Source organism: Pseudopodoces humilis, chromosome 5 (assembly GCF_049639895.1).
Source record: "Pseudopodoces humilis isolate 2021_Gansu_Grassland_sample_001 chromosome 5, ASM4963989v1, whole genome shotgun sequence".
Lineage (NCBI taxonomy): Eukaryota > Metazoa > Chordata > Aves > Passeriformes > Paridae > Pseudopodoces > Pseudopodoces humilis.
Window position 1 is genome coordinate 70575312 of NC_142204.1, and position 16458 is coordinate 70591769.

At 50.6% G+C, this 16458-nt stretch overlaps 1 protein-coding gene across 1 annotated transcript in view; it reads right to left on the reverse strand.

Annotated features, from left to right (window-relative positions):
• Positions 1 to 16458, reverse strand: part of PLXNA4 (plexin A4) — a 423238-nt gene that overhangs the window by 215349 nt on the left and 191431 nt on the right. The gene's annotated exons all lie outside the window — the stretch shown is intronic.

Sequence of the window (16458 nt, forward strand, 5' to 3'; positions counted from 1 at the left end):
TGCAATCTCTTTCAATATGGAACAAGTCATGATAAAATAACTATTATCAGGAGTTCTCCTGAATCTTGTGGGGCTCTGTACAGCAGCAAACCACACAGTCATGTTTCAGACATGCATCCACATTCTTTATCTCCCTGTTTCCCATGTGTTGCCTTTCACTTTCTGAAAATGTTCTATCCTGCTGCAACACAAACACCACAGTACCTTTCCCTAAAAGAAATAAAGATGTAGGAGATCTCCATCATGCCCCACATTATAATCTCCATGCCTTCCTGACCAAAGATTCCCAGTCTGCAGTTGGATAGCTGACAAAAAGGACCCTTCCCATCCAAAGGAAATAACAAGCTGTGGAGAACTTATGGTGTCAAGACCTGCTCCCACTGTTCCCTGGCACAGCCCTCGAGCTTGTTCCTTCCGTATCAACCTCTCAGCCAAGAAAATGAGCCTGAATCATCTTCTGTACTGGAAAGTCAAAGAGAAGGAATGATAAAGGGTCTGGAAAGTCTGTATGAGTAAAGGACAGCAGATCTTTGTCCTTCCTTGATGTACACACCTGCTGTGGGACAACAAAGGAATATGATTTCCCCAGGAAAGATAAGAAAAATGAAGCAGAAAGGAGTTAGAGGGGCTCTCTGTGCCAGCAAAGGGTGTGGAGGGTGCTCAGGGATGCTCAGATCCTACATGTTATCCATCAGACTCCACAGAAGTGGGAGCACGTGCAGGCCTTGGCTGCTGGGCTGGTCCAATGACACGGGAGAGTCAAATGCAGTTCATTTGTCATTGTGATGGAGCTGCTGATGATAGCAACACACATCAGCACATCAGTCCAACATCAGCACATAGAGAGGTCAGGGCCTGAAGCCCAGCCCTGAGCATCCCTGACACAAAGAATTCAGGGCCTGAAACCCAGCCCTGAGCATCCCTGACACACAGAGAATTCAGGGCCTGAAGCCCAGCACTGAGCATCCCTGACACACAAACAACTCAGGGTCTGAAGCCCAGCACTGAGCATCCCTGACACACAAGAAAATTCAGGGCCTGAAGCCCAGCACTGAACATCCCTGACACACAAAAAATTCAGGGCCTGAAACCCAGCACTGAACATCCCTGACAGATGAAGAATTCAGGGTCTGAAGCCCAGCACTGAGCATCCCTGACACAAAGAATTCAGGGTCTGAAGCCCAGCACTGAGCATCCCTGACACACAAGAGAATTCAGGGTCTGAAGCCCAGCACTGAGCATCCCTGACACACAAGAGAATTCAGGGCCTGAAGCACAGCACTGAGCATCCCTGACACACAAGAGAATTTTGGGTCTGAAGCCCAGCACTGAACATCCCTGACACACAAACAACTCAGGGTCTGAAGCCCAGCACTGAGCATCCCTGACACACAAGAAAATTCAGGGTCTGAAGCCCAGCACTGAGCATCCCTGACAGATGAAGAATTCAGGGTCTGAAGCCCAGCACTGAGCATCCCTGACACACAAGAGAATTCAGGGCCTGAAGCCCAGCACTGAGCATCCCTGACTACCACCAGCTCTGGCTGCCTGGGAGTAAGGGGCTTGCTCATGTCCGTGGTCCCCCACAGGGAAATTCAGCTCCTCTGAGTCTTCCGTCTTGAAAGTGGACACTGATGTAAATCACCCATGAGGTCAAGGGCAAAGATGCCAACAGGCTTGGGCTGAGTCATTCCCCTTAGGACAGTCAGGGGAAAGGAAGGAGGAAAGGTTTCAGGCTGAGGAGCACAGGAGCCTCCCTGTTGGGGCTCTGCCCCGAGCACATCAAATACCCCCACAGCAGGAGACTTTCCTCTTTTCCACTGAGGCTTTCCAGCTCCAAGTTCTCCCTCTCAGGGAGCAGCCAGGGAGCTTTTTCTGCTGTCTCCACTCTGCCTCCTCCCAGTCCCTCGTGGTTTCTCATTCCCGTCAGAGCATCCTCACTCTCTGCTGATCCCTGTGCTAAACAAACCTCACATCCTCGCTGCTTTGACCTTGATTTTCCAGCACCACCAGGGTCAGATCTGCAGGCCGCCAGATATGTAAGCAGCCAATTATCACCCCAGGGCTCAGTCACTGTCCTCAGCCTTTGCCAGGCCCCATTAGAGGGGAAAGAGCTCAGAGATGGAAGAGGTAGGCTGGAGGAACAGCCAGCTGGAGTTAACAAACCATGGAGACAGGAGGCACAGCCCCCAGGGATCTCCCCTGTGTGTTTGGTGCAGGTAAAAGATTGCAGAGGCTTCACACCAGGAATACAGAGCTACTGGAAGTGATTTAACAGCTATTGCTGGCCTAATAGCCTGAAAAGTCATTATTTTGCAGAGGGGGAGGGAGAGAAGGAGGGACAGGGCTCATTGCACCATACATGTGCAAACACACACACGTGTGCTCGCACAGCCACAGCCCAACAGCTCTGAGTGCACAAAACCCCTCTCTCTAGTTAAATCTAGTAGCTAAAAAAAAGGAAAATTCAGAAAAAGGCCAGAAAATCTGGCAGACATCAACCCACACTGCACAGCCCTTGTGAGCCCCGTGCCAGCAGTGAGCTGATTATTGGAGACTGCAGCCAGAAGTCCAGCCCCTAACTCCAACCATCCCTTTACCTGTCTTAAACTCTGTATTTCTTATGTTGGACCCCAGGCACAGAGCCCTGAGGATCTCCACCTTTCCTGCACATTTTTCACCATCCTGAGCATCAGACAACACAACTGCACTTTCTCTTAGAGATTTATTCCTGGCTCCAAGGCTCCTGCTAGAACCAGGGCACTTGGGTTGGTGAAAGAAATCAAAGAAGAGTCCGTGAAGGGAAAATGGGAAAATTCTCATCAAAGCCTGCAGGTGATCACCACTAAAGTCAGGGACACAGACACTATCTCTGCTTGGAAAGCTCCCCAAGTTTCCAGCTGCAGGGAATTTGAGGAATGTATCACCCATTCCCTCAGTTCTGCTCCTCTCTGCTGGCATCAGCCACAAGCCCCACCTGGAGCTGGGGTACTGGCATGGATAGAGTTTTCTTCTGACTGAATGATGGGCATTCCTATATTCACAATGTTTTTTTTGGGGGTCTGTGAGGTGAGAACCTGACTGACAGTCCAGCTGGGATGGCCTCTGGGAGCTGCCTGTGAGCCGTGAGCTCCTCTGCAAGGCAAGGAGGAGGGGAACAACAAGTGACAGAGGGGGCTCCAGGACCACACGTGAATCTCAAAATGCTCAGTCCACCACAACCCAGAGCCCACAAACACGCCCATCACCTCCACAACAGGATCACCTCCCTGCTCCCTCTTCCTGAATGTCTGTCCTGGACACCCCTCAGACCCCCAGATGCTCAGCTCAGCTCCCTTGTCCTCCTTTAACCCAACACAGTGAGAGCTCCCAGGGCCCAGCACTCTCAGGCTGCACATTAATCCTTCTTCTTCCTGGAAGGCTTCACTCACTGGGCTTGGCTCTGCAGAGCTGCTATTAAAACATCAGCATGATGCTTCCCGAAGGTCAACTACCAAGGGACCCATTCTGGCAGCTGTTTGTTTGTTTGTCTGAACATTATCTAGGGCTGGCTGTTTATTTACATCCATTGAAGTATCAGACAATAAATATCCTCTCCCAGTAGCAAACAGATGCTTGCACTCGAATGTTCTGGCTCGTGCTGACTTCAAAACGAGCTCCTTAATGAGCAAATAACACTATTAATCTTTAAAGACACAGGCTCTGGCCTTCTCTGAGCTCCCACCCTGGCCATGGCTGGACCCACAGGCACCCTGGCAAGCAGCCCACGGGTCTGGTAGATGAAAGAAGGTAAAAGATACCTTCCATCACTCGGCTGGTGCTTTTCAGCGTTATCTGGGCCTCCCCAGCTGCTCAGGGATCCATGGGAGGCTGATGCTCGAGGACAGTTTCCCCAGCAAGTTGGTGGCAGATGCCTCAATCACACTTCTAAGAGGGACATGGAGGTTGCTATCACATTGTTATCAAAGAGAGGGATGCAATAACCCTCTCCAAATCATAGGGATGGACTCAAAATTGTCAAGGGAAGAGCAGTGGGATTGGAGGACTAAAGGAATTGGTGGTAGTCAGCACTTGGTGCCTTTGCTGGAGTATAAATAATGATTATGGCAAAAAAGAAAATATCTTTAAACTCAGCAGAGCAACAGAAACACCTGCCTCTCAGAGAGGGCCACATACCTCTGTTAGCACCTCTATTCTTTCCTATAAAGTGACATTTCCTGCTGAAATCCATCCACACAGATGTACTCCAGGAGCTTTACTCCAGGCCTATCAAAGCCTGAACCTGTAGACTGAATCAGTGTTTGGAGCATGTTAACATCATCCAGTTTTGGTTTATTCAAGAAAAAGGCACTGGCACAGGTTGTTCAGAGAGGTTTTTTTATGCCCCATCCTTGGAAGTGTTCAAGGCTAGGTTGGATGGGGCTTGGAGCCTGATCTAGTGCAAAGTGTCCTTTCAAAATTATCTTCAGGCTCACTTCAGAAACACACTCCTAACCCAATCTCCTGCTACAACCTCTCTTCTATTTTATTTGTCCAAGCAGCTTGGATTGATCTCTGGCAGAAAAATATAATAAGGATTGTTTCCAATGTGCCAACCGGGCTCAGCTGTTTCCTACTCTCTAAAACCATCACCTCCTGCCCAAGAGCATCAGTCCTGGCCCACCAGAGTTAAAATAAAGTCCCCTTCAATTAACATCTCTGTATAAAGCACTTGAAAACCATCCAGGGCTGCTGGGAGCGTGGTGGGGAGCAGGATCACGATGACCAGCCAGGCGGGCAGCAGGAGCAGACGCTGGGTGGATGAGAGTCATTACAAATAATTAAATGAATAACTAAGCAGAAGAGGAGCTTGGTGAACCATGGCACTCTCTGCCAAGACATCCCTCCCCACCTCTCTGCTTTTGTGCAGCGTCAGCAGCCCCTGGGCTGATGAAGTTCCAGGGAATTCATCATCTCCTGCCCCAGCGCTTCCAGCCGCTGCTCCAGCAGCTCCCGCTCAAGTCACGCTGGTGGCTTATTCTGGCTATGAAATTGCCCCAGTTCCCAGGGGAGGGGATTAAATGGCTGCCAGGAAGATTGCCAGGGTGGATTTCAAAGGGAAAATCCTCCAGGTCATGGAATCGGGCCCTGCTACCTTTGCCTGGGTGTGAGGGAGCAACCATGACTGTGGTATTGCCTTGGAAAGTAGGAGAAATGTTTTGGGCAGGGAAAGCAAGAGGAGGGAGGACAAGCTTTGTCCTCTGCATCCCCTGAGGCATCCTTCCTTTGCTGCCTCTGCCTCTCCTTCTTGCCAGGCATCTCACTGAAGTCACCATCATCATTTCCCACTATTGCATTAAGGATCTGCAAACACCATTTGCAGGAGATCCAAGCAGCCCTGGAGCCCAGCACATCAACCCAGGCTGCTCTGAGAAGGGCCCAGCCAGAGCCTTAGGACTGCACAGGGGACACTAATCCTTCATTGCTTTTCCAATAGCAGTTCCTCCCTGTTTTAGGAACTTAATGCTCCCCAGAGGATGCCAGGACTGCTGGCTGCTGTTCCTGGCATGGAGAGGGATAAGGGACACAGCAGGCAGTGCATGATCTCATGTCAGGCCCTCCTGATGATCACCTGTTCCTGCTTTTCCATTGATTTGGGTTGCATGATGGAGCTCTATTGATCTCAGCAAAGACAGGGAAGGGGCCCATGACACTCCATGTTCTGCCCATTTCCCTCTGCTTCCCAGTAAAATAATCCGTTCTAATTTGCCTAAAGCCTATTAACAGGAGATCAATTCCTAATAAAACATGGCATTTCAATAGCCCCGTCTATCCACCGATCCTAAAGGCCTTCAGAAACGCTAATTGAAAAAGCAAGGGATGAGCTACCCTTAACTCCTGCCTAAGTCAGCAGCCAGCAGCTCGCTCTCTTCTCCTGTACACATTTTAAAGTGCTGCTTGCCTGGATGCCAGCCCATCCAAACACAGATCTCAGAGCACCTCCAGCCACATGGAGAGCGGGAGCCTGGAAAATCAGGTGTTTACAGTGTTCTTGAAACTCCTGCTCTCAGTGCTGTCCAGAACCCAAAGTGTCATGACAGGAGCCACTCGGAGCAGAAGTGAGAGCTGATCTGGACAGGAGAGTCATGGAATCATGGAATGGTTTGGGTGGGAAGAGACCTTAAAGACTCCACCTCCTGCCATGGACAGGGACACTTTATCCCAGAGTGCTCAGAGCCCCGTCCAACCTGGCCTTGGACGTTTCCAGGGTTCCAGGGGCAGCCACAGCTTCTCTGGACAACCTGTGCCAGGGCCTCTCCACCCTCACAGGGAAGAATTTCATTCTAATATCTAATCTAAATCTCTCCTCTTTTAGTTTAAAAGGGTTCCTCTTTTCTATCACCCATGTAAAAGTCACTCTCCCAAAATGTGGATGCACCTGAATGTGCACCACAAAACAGAAGGGACAACAAAGCAGGTTGGCCTTGAAATCCCATCAGGTTCCTGGTTTGTATTCCTTTTGTCTCGGAGGTCTCAGGATCACAGAATCATTAAGGTTGAAAAAGACCTCCAAGATCATCAAGTCCAATCTCACCGAACAAATCTTGCTGTCAGCAAACAAGGCTTATTTGTTACACCTACAGCTCAGTGACAGCCAGGGATAATGGCTCTTCCTCACTTCTCCAGCCATATGAATTCCAGGACCTTTTCTCCAAGCAGCAACACAGGGTTTTGAAGAAGACAGATTTCCTGGAATAACTGCTGGCTAATCCTGATCACCTGCAGGCACTGCGGTGTAATCCCCACCCCGCACACCCTTGGCTGGGGGCTGGCAGGGACACAGGGGCTTCACTGGGCAGGGCCACAGGCTTTAATCCCTGCACAGGAGTCACCCACTGACCTCTGGTGTAATCCTGGAAAATTGGGTCAAACACAGCTGTGCCTGGCTGCTGGACAGGAGATCACCCCTGCAGAGCCAGCACAGCACAGAGGGGCAGAGCAGGGCTCCTGCTCCAGGAGGTCCAAGAGAAGCATGGCACAAGATGTTGGTGGGCATCTGCTCTGTTTTCTGGCTCACCATGCCTTGACAAAGCTCCTGGGTGTTCTGGTGTCACAGTGGGACACTGTCCCACACAGACCCAGCACAGTGGGATCCACTGGAATCATGGAATCATAGAGTGCTTTGGGTTGGAAGGGATCTTAAAGCTCATCTCCTTCCATCTCCCTGCCCTGGGAAGGGACACCTTTCACTATCCCAGGCTGCTCCAAGCCCTGTCCAGCCTGACCTTGGGACACTTCCAGGGATCCAGCTTCTCTGGGAAACCTGTGCCAGGGCCTCTCCACCCTCCCAGCCAAGAACTTCCCCTTAATATCCAACCTAAATTTACCTTTTGTCATCTTAAAGCCACCTCCTTTGGGCCAGAGGGTCCTTCAAGCCCAAAGACAAATTCCTAGCTGACAGGGATCCCCTTTTTTCCAATCCACAGCACAGGACTGCTGTTCCATTCCACTGTGGATCCTACTAACATTTATAGCAAGAGATACTCCTGGCTGCAATGGAATTATGAACTAAATTAGACAAAGTGAAAGACCAACCTTCTGCCCAAGCCCTTCATCCTGGGTTTGGACATCACCTAACACAGCGAGTTTCTGACTGCTGCTCCCAGCACCATAAAAATTACTAACTACATCTTGAAGTGTGTCCAGTCGGGCTGTCCCTGAACTGCAGGGCTCACCCCAAAGTGAAAGAGCTCCAGAGCTGGAAAGAGAGGGAAAGGGAAGGACATGAGCAGGTCCCTCTCCCTCAGCAGGGAGAGCGTGTCAGGTATGTGCAGCTCTCACATCCAGAAGCCCATTGACAGATGACATCATTTTTGAGAGCACGGTTTACACACGCTCCCCTGGCGCTCCCTGATTGATAAATTAGACACTCATGAGCCATGTGCTAATCAATGCAAATCATTAGTTTGTAACAACACAAGGCAAGCTCGGCAGAGCTCATTTTTCAAGGTAATGGCCTGCCAAACATCCGTGTTCAGCTACGAGCCCTGCCAGGCGATCCATTAACGGGCTGCTGGCACTCACCTATGGCACAAGGCTGAGGCCTTTGCAGTGCAGTCCCCACCAAGGGCTGGGCTGATCAGTGCAAGAGCTCCAAACCTGCTCTTCCTCCTCCTCCTTCTCCACAGCTCCCAGATCTGCTGCCAGTGGCCACCCCTAGACCCAGACATTTGGAGTGCACTTGCTCCCACAGACCCTGGACATTTGTTCTCTTACCCCAACCCTGCAGCCTAGAATTAAAGCTATTTAAGCCTGAAAAGTTGTGTTCTGTCCTCTGTCAGTGGAAAACGAAGGCGGGTACTCAAGTTCCTGCAGGTGTGTCCTAGGAAACTCCATGCTGGCATCAGTGGCATCTCTAAAGGACAATGTCTGCACCAAGTTGTGCTTGGCCAAATAAAGAGACCATCTGAATTCTCCAGCCACCAGATTTAACATCCAAATTTCTGGCTTCAGGCTCTTCCAAGTTCTGGCCAGCTGAGTGAGTGCTTTGGGGGAATGAAACTTCATCAGGGAAGGATATGCCACCAGTGACCGTCCTGTCAGAGCACAGGGAGGGGACAAGGGTGGGACAACTCTGTTTCTGCAGCTCAGGAGCCCACACAGGCTCTGTGTCTGCCTCCCAAGCTCTGCAGGATTTCAGTCCCACTGGCAGCAGAGCAGTCTCCTCATCCATGGGTCATTCTCAGGCACAAATCCTGCCATGGGTGCTCTGCACGGCCACTCCAGGTCCTTCAAGGAAAATAAGGATTCTCTGTTTGACATTCCCAGAGGTAAAGTTCAGGTCTCACAGAGAGGGTCCTGCAGCTGCATGATCGTGTTTATGATTCCAGTGGATAATCTCAAAGGTCATCCCAGTGCCACTCAGGTGCTTCTGTCTCTCCCAAACCGGTGGAATTTCTTTTGCAGGGCAAAGATTTTGGGAACTTGCTAACTTTAAAATATTTATGGCTGTTATTGTCATCAGTCCTGGTTCTCCATAAAGAGACTGTAAATGGATGTTTTGAGTCACAGTGGTCCTGATTAAGATTAAGGGAACAATAATGGGAAAAAAAAAGTATGAAAATTAAATTTTTACATGTGACAACATGGGTGTCAGCTTGTGAGCTGCAGAACCCAAAATGCTTCCTAAAATCTGGTCAGCTCTTCGTCAGGGGTTAAACTGTAGATAAAAATAATTCAGACAAGTTGCAACACCAGAAAGACTGAGAGTTTTGCCTCAGAAGTACCCAGAAGTGCAGCGTGTGTGCAAACAGGACTGACCAGACACAAAGATCCCAACGCAGCTGGCCTGGAGCACAAACCCTTCTGTGGGACAGCTCCAAAACCGAGGCAGGGAGTAATATGGGATGGAATGAAGACAGATGCACCACAAGACAGGCTGGATGATGAATACAAGTCCTTTGTAAGGGTCTGTTGGCGGGGCTGAGGGACCAGATTCCCGCCAGGATGAGCTCATCCCGCCGGGAACGCGGTGACCCCGAGGGTTGGGAGCTGTGGGATGGGGGGTGCAGAGCAGCACCACAAAGGGTTCTTTGAGTGTGGCCAGAAGGGGTGATCTTGGAGACACCCACGGATCCTCACCACACTGTGGCACTTGAGAGGGAGCCAGCTGCCCTTTGGCAATGGGAGGCACGAGTGGAGACGTGGGAATTCTCATGGATACGCGGGAATTCTCATGGATACACGGGGCAGCAGGGCACACGTCAGCACAGCAGCGTGAAAGGGTGGGAATATCCAGGCAGGCAGAACAGGGGGTGTGGAGGCACCCAAAAACACCTGGGTGCTTCAGGATCATGCTCAAGGCTTGAGGATGCGCTCACCACGGGACCCAAGGGGTGCTGTAGACATGAGCACGCACTTAAAATGACAGAAAAAAGGAATCATGGAATGCTTGGGTTGGAAGGGACCTCTAAAGGTCACCTGGTTCAACAACCAAGGACATCTTCAACTGGATCAGGTTGCTCAGAGCCCCGTCCAGCCTGGCCTTGAATGATTCCAGGGAAGGTGCATCCACCACCCCTCTGAACAATGTGAGCCAGCTGTAAAAACTTCTGTATATCTCATCTAAATCAATCCTCCTTCAGGATAAAACCATCACCCCTTGTCCTGTCGCACCCAGCAGAGTCTGTGGAGACCACAGGCACTCCCCCAAAAGGATCTGCTCCCTGCAGCAGATAACCCAGGGAAGCTGATCCGAAGGGGGGCATTTCCACATCTCGGGTGGTGCGGTGCCCTGGGCAGCTCCAGGCATCAGCGAGGGCAGCGAACTCAATCACAGCCTGTCACATTCAATCTTGGAGATAGAAAGACACATTTGCAATTTCCCTTTCAAGCTTAAGAGAGGCAGACCAAAGCTCCTGCCTTGCTGAGGATTTGGGCACTCTCACCACTTTCTCTAAAGAAACACATAAAACAAATCAAAAATCGTATCCCAGAGATGGTATCACTGGTCAGGTGAGATTGGCTGTTCTTGCACTGATATTTGTGTCAGATGCTGGTGCTAAATGACTTCAGAAATGCAGTGATGGGCTGTGGGTGCATCTATGAAAACAGATAATTCTGGGACCCACAGCTCTTTCCTGACTCCCTTGCTGAGAGCACTGGGTTTGGGGTGGGCGGGTGGAACGGTGTCTTGGGAACAATTCCTGTCAGGAAAATGGGGACAGGTTATCTCCAGGGCCAGGGGAAATGGGAACCTGAAAGAAAAGCTGTCCCCAGCCCCTTTTGTCAGCTGACACCCCCGGGGCTAAGGTTGAGATAATGAGGCCCCACATATCTCTGGGCCCCAGCCCCACTGACAGGGCAGTGCTCTGCAAAGGTTATTGTGATTCAATTGCTGACTCTTTCAGCTCCTGGGCTTCTCAATGCCAAGGTGACCTATTAAGGACTAAATATCAGATAAAAAAAACCATCCCTCAAAGCTTTTTTAACCTTCATAATCTATGTTTATCCACAGAAAATAGAAGGAGGAGAGAAAAAGAGAAAGCAAATGCTTATCTTCCAATATTGCCTCAGATAAAAGGGAAGCACCATCTGGGGACAAAACTTCACATTTGACCTTTCTCCCCTTTCATGAAAGCAGCCAGGAAACTGATCCAGCACTGAAACAGTGGACGAGGCCTCTTCCATTCACCTCCCATAGACTGAAGGGTGCTCCCAATCTACCACAGGTTCCTCTGCTTTTGTGTCTGACACCTGACCAAGGACATGAGTCTCTGTGGCCCAGCCCCAGCACAGACCTCCTTTCTCCCCATCCAGCCCCAAATGAGCAGCACTGACCCCTGTGAGTCCCAGCTCTTCCACCAGCCAACCTCCATCCAGAGCAAACCCCTCAGTAAAGGTCTCACTGAGCCTTTTGTCTCCCCAAGAACTCCTCTCATCTCCCACTGGTCCCTCATTAGTGACCCAAAGATGTCTCTCATGCTTTTTTGCTTCCAGGAGCACCAGACTATTTTTTGGTCCTCTCCATTCAGAGAATCACAGACTGGTTTGTGGTGGAAGTGACCTGAAAGATCATCTCGTTCCAACCCCCTGCCACGGGCAGGGACACCATCCCTGGAGGGATTTTAAAGCCATGTAGATGTGGCCCTTGGGGACATGATTTAGTGGTGGTCTTAGCAGAGCTGGGTTAATGGTTGGACTCTTAAGAGGTCTTTTTCAACCTTAACAACTCTATCATTGTATCTTTTTAATTATTGCCTCCAATAGTGCAAGCATGGCACATATCCCCAGACCCTTAATCACAGGGGTTCCTGGCACAGCAATCAGAAGTGTATTCATACCCTTGACTGAACTATCCAAAACTAGTTCAAATGAATTTAAAAATAACTGTGACATTTTTAATGTCGGTAAATCCCCAGCCAGGACCATCACTGTGAAGCCCCCATTCAGAGGGAAACAAAAGGTGGGAATGCAGCAGGTGAGGGTGGCAGGGAGTGATTTCCTCCCAGCCAAGCACACCCAGCACCAAGCCAGGTCTGTGGGAGAGAAGCTGACGGGGAAGCAGAGCTCTCCACGTGCGCTCCAAAGGATTAGGAGGTCTGCTGGGAACTGCCCTAAGGAGCTGCATGGCACAGAGGTCAAGGCACAAGGCATGTTCAAGGGAGAATTAACAGAGCCAGAGGGATTTGGGAGGGGAGTGCTGACATATTATTCCACTTAGGCAGAGACAGGAGACTCCTGGGAGGGGAGGAAGGCTGCCTGAGCCACGCAGTTTGGGGCCTGGCTGCTGAGCTGGGAACCAGACCCTTGATCAGGCTGGTGAGGAGGCAAAGTTGCCCCATAAATTGGTTAAAATGGTATTCACAAACTTAACACCATCATACAGCATTGATCCAGCCCAAAACCTCTTCTCCACAGGAGGCAAAATAGGAATGTAGGGAAATTCAGGAAGTAGAGAGTCTGGAAAAGCTGAGCACAAAGGGGACGTGACAGACCATTTCATGCTTCAGCTGAGCCAAGTGGTGCACAAGGACCACAGCCATGCAGGGGAGTCAGAGCAGAGAGGTGTCAGTACCCTTCCAACAGGGCCAACTTACAGGTCTGCAGCTCCCCTTGTGCCTCAGATCTTTCCCCAAACTTGAGTCAGTACCAGAGCAATGTCCTCTCTGAGGCAAAACAGCCAGGCACTCCTCTAATGCCAGAGATTGAGATGTTTGAGCTCTAAAAGCAGCATCCCGTGAGTTGCAGGCCTCCTCCACCCTCTAAAGGTCTGGGGTTTGCTGTTTATCTACACAGCTCATTACCCCTGTGCAAGCTGCTCATCCCTGGGACACATCAGTGGGGACCAACCAACAGGTCCTGCCTGAAAACCTGTGGGGACAAAGTGAAAACGTTCCTGGGGTGGCCACAGCCCAGACAGCACTGCTGAGTTACAGAATCACAGAATCAGAGTGAGCTCAGTACAAAAAGACCTTTGAGATCATCAAGTCCAACCTATGGCCTAACACCTCCTCATCAACTAAACCACGGCACTGAGTGCCACGTCCAGGCTGTTTTTAAACACATCCAGGAACAGTGACTCTACCACCTCCCTCAGCAGATGATTCCAGTGCCAAATCACTCTTTCAGTGAAGAATTTTTTCCTGATGTCTAACCTAAACTTCCTCTGGTGATGGATGAACGGCCTGGGCAGCATCTCCTGTCTCCACAGCCATCCCCTCTCTCCCGTGGGCAGGGAGGGACAGCAGGATCATGTCCCTCATACAAGCAGAGGGATCACTTTCCTCTGGGACCTCAGGGTAACCCGGGCAATGAAACTTGACCCAAAGCCACTTTGACATCAGGTCGTGGCTGGAGACAAAGCAAGGTCAGGAGTTCAGCGTCAATACAGCGAGTGCCAGTCAGGACACAAAAGCTCCGGGATCAGATGTACCTGCTGGGGAGGGAGGGCATTGAGATGCATAATTACTGCTCCTTTCATCCCTGCTGCTCTTTCCCTCGGTTCACACGGCTCTCCTGGCTCTGGCCTTGCAGGGTTGTGTCCCAGCAGGGTCCCCCCACAGCCACACCCAAAAGATGCTGGCACAGGAGCTGAAGGGTGAGGGGTGTCAGAGCTGAGCCCCGCTTCGGCGAAGGTTTCAGAAGAATCACTCCTGAGAGCAGGCAGCTGATCCATGATCAGCTCCAGCTTTGTGGTGGAGTAAATCATGGAATCTCTGAATGGTTTGGGTTGGGAGGGATATTAAATCTCATCCAGTTCCATCCCCCTACCACCATCCCACGTTGCTCCAAATCCCCATCCAACCTGGCCTTGGGCACTTCCAGGGATCCAGGGGCAGCCACAGCTTCCCTGGAAAACCTGTGCCAGGGCCTGCCCACCCTCCCAGCCAGGAATTCCTTCCCAATATCTAATTTAATCTAATCTAATCTAATCTAATCTAATCTAATCTAATCTAATCTAATCTAAATCTCCCTCCTACAGTTTAAAGCCATTCCCTGTGTCCTGTTCCTCCAGGCCTTGTCCCCAGTCCCTCTCCAGCTCACCTGGAGAGTCTTCAGGCCCTGGAATGTGCTGGAAGCTCTCCCTGGAGCCCTCCCTTCTCCAGGGGAACATTCCCAGCTCTCCCAGCCTGTCAGCAAGGTTACCCCACACTTACACACAGGTAGCACCAGAGACTGCAGCACATTCATGCGTGCTGGTGAGTGCAGCTGAAATAAAAAGGACCTTAAACCTCCAAAGTAGGAGCGACTCCTTTTCCTTGAAGTCTTGCCAGAGTGGGATGGTGCAGGTGTTTCATATTCCCAAACTTTGGGGTGTTATTTACTGAAATCCTGAGTAAAGGAGACATAACATGCAAAACCCTGTGCATTTTTAGGTACACACTGACCTTACCCGAACAACAGCTTGAAACATCTGCAATATTGAGGATTCTCTGAAAAGCAGACTTTTCACAGGAATTGCCATTTGCTCCCTCTTTCTCAAACCCTCATCTCCTTTTTAGGGAAAGTCTTCCACATTTCTGGCGTTTTGTTGTGGTGAAATTAGATCAGTTCCACAAAACTGAGACAAAACACAGCAACCCCAGGTTTGGAGATCATCACAATCCCTTGAGAATGCTCCACAGAGCACTGGGGGAAATGGATTGACAAGTGCCTGGAGCTCCCTTGTTTTATTCTCTCTCCAGATCTGCCTCATAGGACAGAAAAGGAGGGGAAAGAAGGTTTTTTTAATAGTTACTAAAACAACCCTTCCCAAGCTACATCAAAAGTTTTCCTGGTCCATGGGAGATGGCAAAAAAAGCGGCTCTGCCTCAACATCTGGCGCAAAAGGAGGGGAAGGAGAAGGGGCTGGGGCTGGACTGTTGATTATTTTTGGAAACTACCAACCCAAAACTCTCCTTTTTGGCCGGAGCTTCTCCACGTGTGCAGCAGATGGCGCAGCTGCAGTGGCTGTCCCACTGCCACCTCTGTCCCCACTGTCCCCAGCCAGCCCCAGGACCATCCCAAAGGCTGTTCCTCTCTGTCTGGGGGTCTTGTCCTGCCCTTTTTTGTCTGAGTCCGGTGCTGTACAACCCCCAGCACTGGATTTTAGCGCTCTCCAAGGAGTTCACAGGGATGAAAAGCCACCAGCTGTCCCAAAGAGGGGGACAAATCCACAAGGGATGCAGGAGGCCCAACTCCATCATGCAGAGATGGATGTGCCATTAGAGCCCCACCTCAGTGCCTCCTGGGGCGCTGGCATCATTCACAGCCCTGAACTCAGCCTGAGCCCTCCAGCCCTCCCCAGGATGTTTAAAACAGGGTGAGACAAAGGACAAGCCCCAAAAGGGACCATGGGGAGCAATCCAGCGCTGGCTCAGGTGCTTCATTTCCACGGCAGGAGCGGAGAGCCGTATCCCTGGCGCAGGGCAATGCCAGCCTGGGGGATGGAGGCCAGACCCCAGGCAGCTGCCCCAGGAGCCAGCAGCCAGCCCCCTGCACCCTTCTGGGCACGGCTGCATTCATGGCAGAAGACTGGAGCTTCTCATCGTGGCCTTAATGGTTCCCACTGGGCTCCTATTTCTGTCGGGCAGTGACAGAGGAAGGCAGTGTGAAGCCTTTATTTTTGGGACTCGGGGCTATCTTTGCAGGCTTTGTTGTTTAAAGGGCCAAGCCTGCTCCCTCTATGACAATCGGCTGCTTCTTCTCTCATCTTCAAAGGCTGCAGCTAAAACTCATTACACTGCCAATTTTATCCCGGGCCAACAACTCCCCCCATCCCTTTTGTGTCAAGGAGCAGGGCATGATCCTGACTCTCCTTCTCCTTATTTTTTTATTCTTTTTCTCCTTTTGTTACTCTCTCTTGGAGAAGGAGGAGATGGTGGCTTATAAAAGGGAGAGATTGGTGTTTTCATACAGACCTCTCTGCAGCTGGGAAGGGAAACACCAAGAGGAAAATGTTGTTCTGTGTGGAAGCATCTTGGCTGTGACAACCCATGAGAGGAGGGACATGGGGTAGGAAGGAGAAAGAGTTAAAGAAGTTATTTTGGTGAGGAAGTGGCCACATCTCATATCTCTGTTGGCAGTGGCCTTTCCCCACCCCGTCCTCCAAATTGGGAGCTCTTCAAAGCTTCCTGCCCTCAGCCCATGGCCTTGGGAGAGGAGCAGGGACAGCCACGAGCAGGCTGCCAGCCAGCCAGCTGCCACCTTTGTCCCTGTGGTAGCACTAAAAGCACAGCTGGGAAATGTCTGGTGGATTTGTTCCCCTCTTTTTTTTCCTTTTTTTTTTTTTTTTTTTTAATTCCTAGAACAGTCTTTTTTTTTCTTTTTTTTTTTTTTTTTTTCCTGGAAGAACACTTTTCAAGCCCAAAGTTGCCCAACCCTCCCGTGAAAGTCGCTGCGTTTCTTCCCGACAGCCACAGGGTGTCAGCAGCTCTATGGAGTGGCTTCCTAAAGGGATTCCCAATTCCTGGAGATGTCCCGGAGCTGCAGCGATGC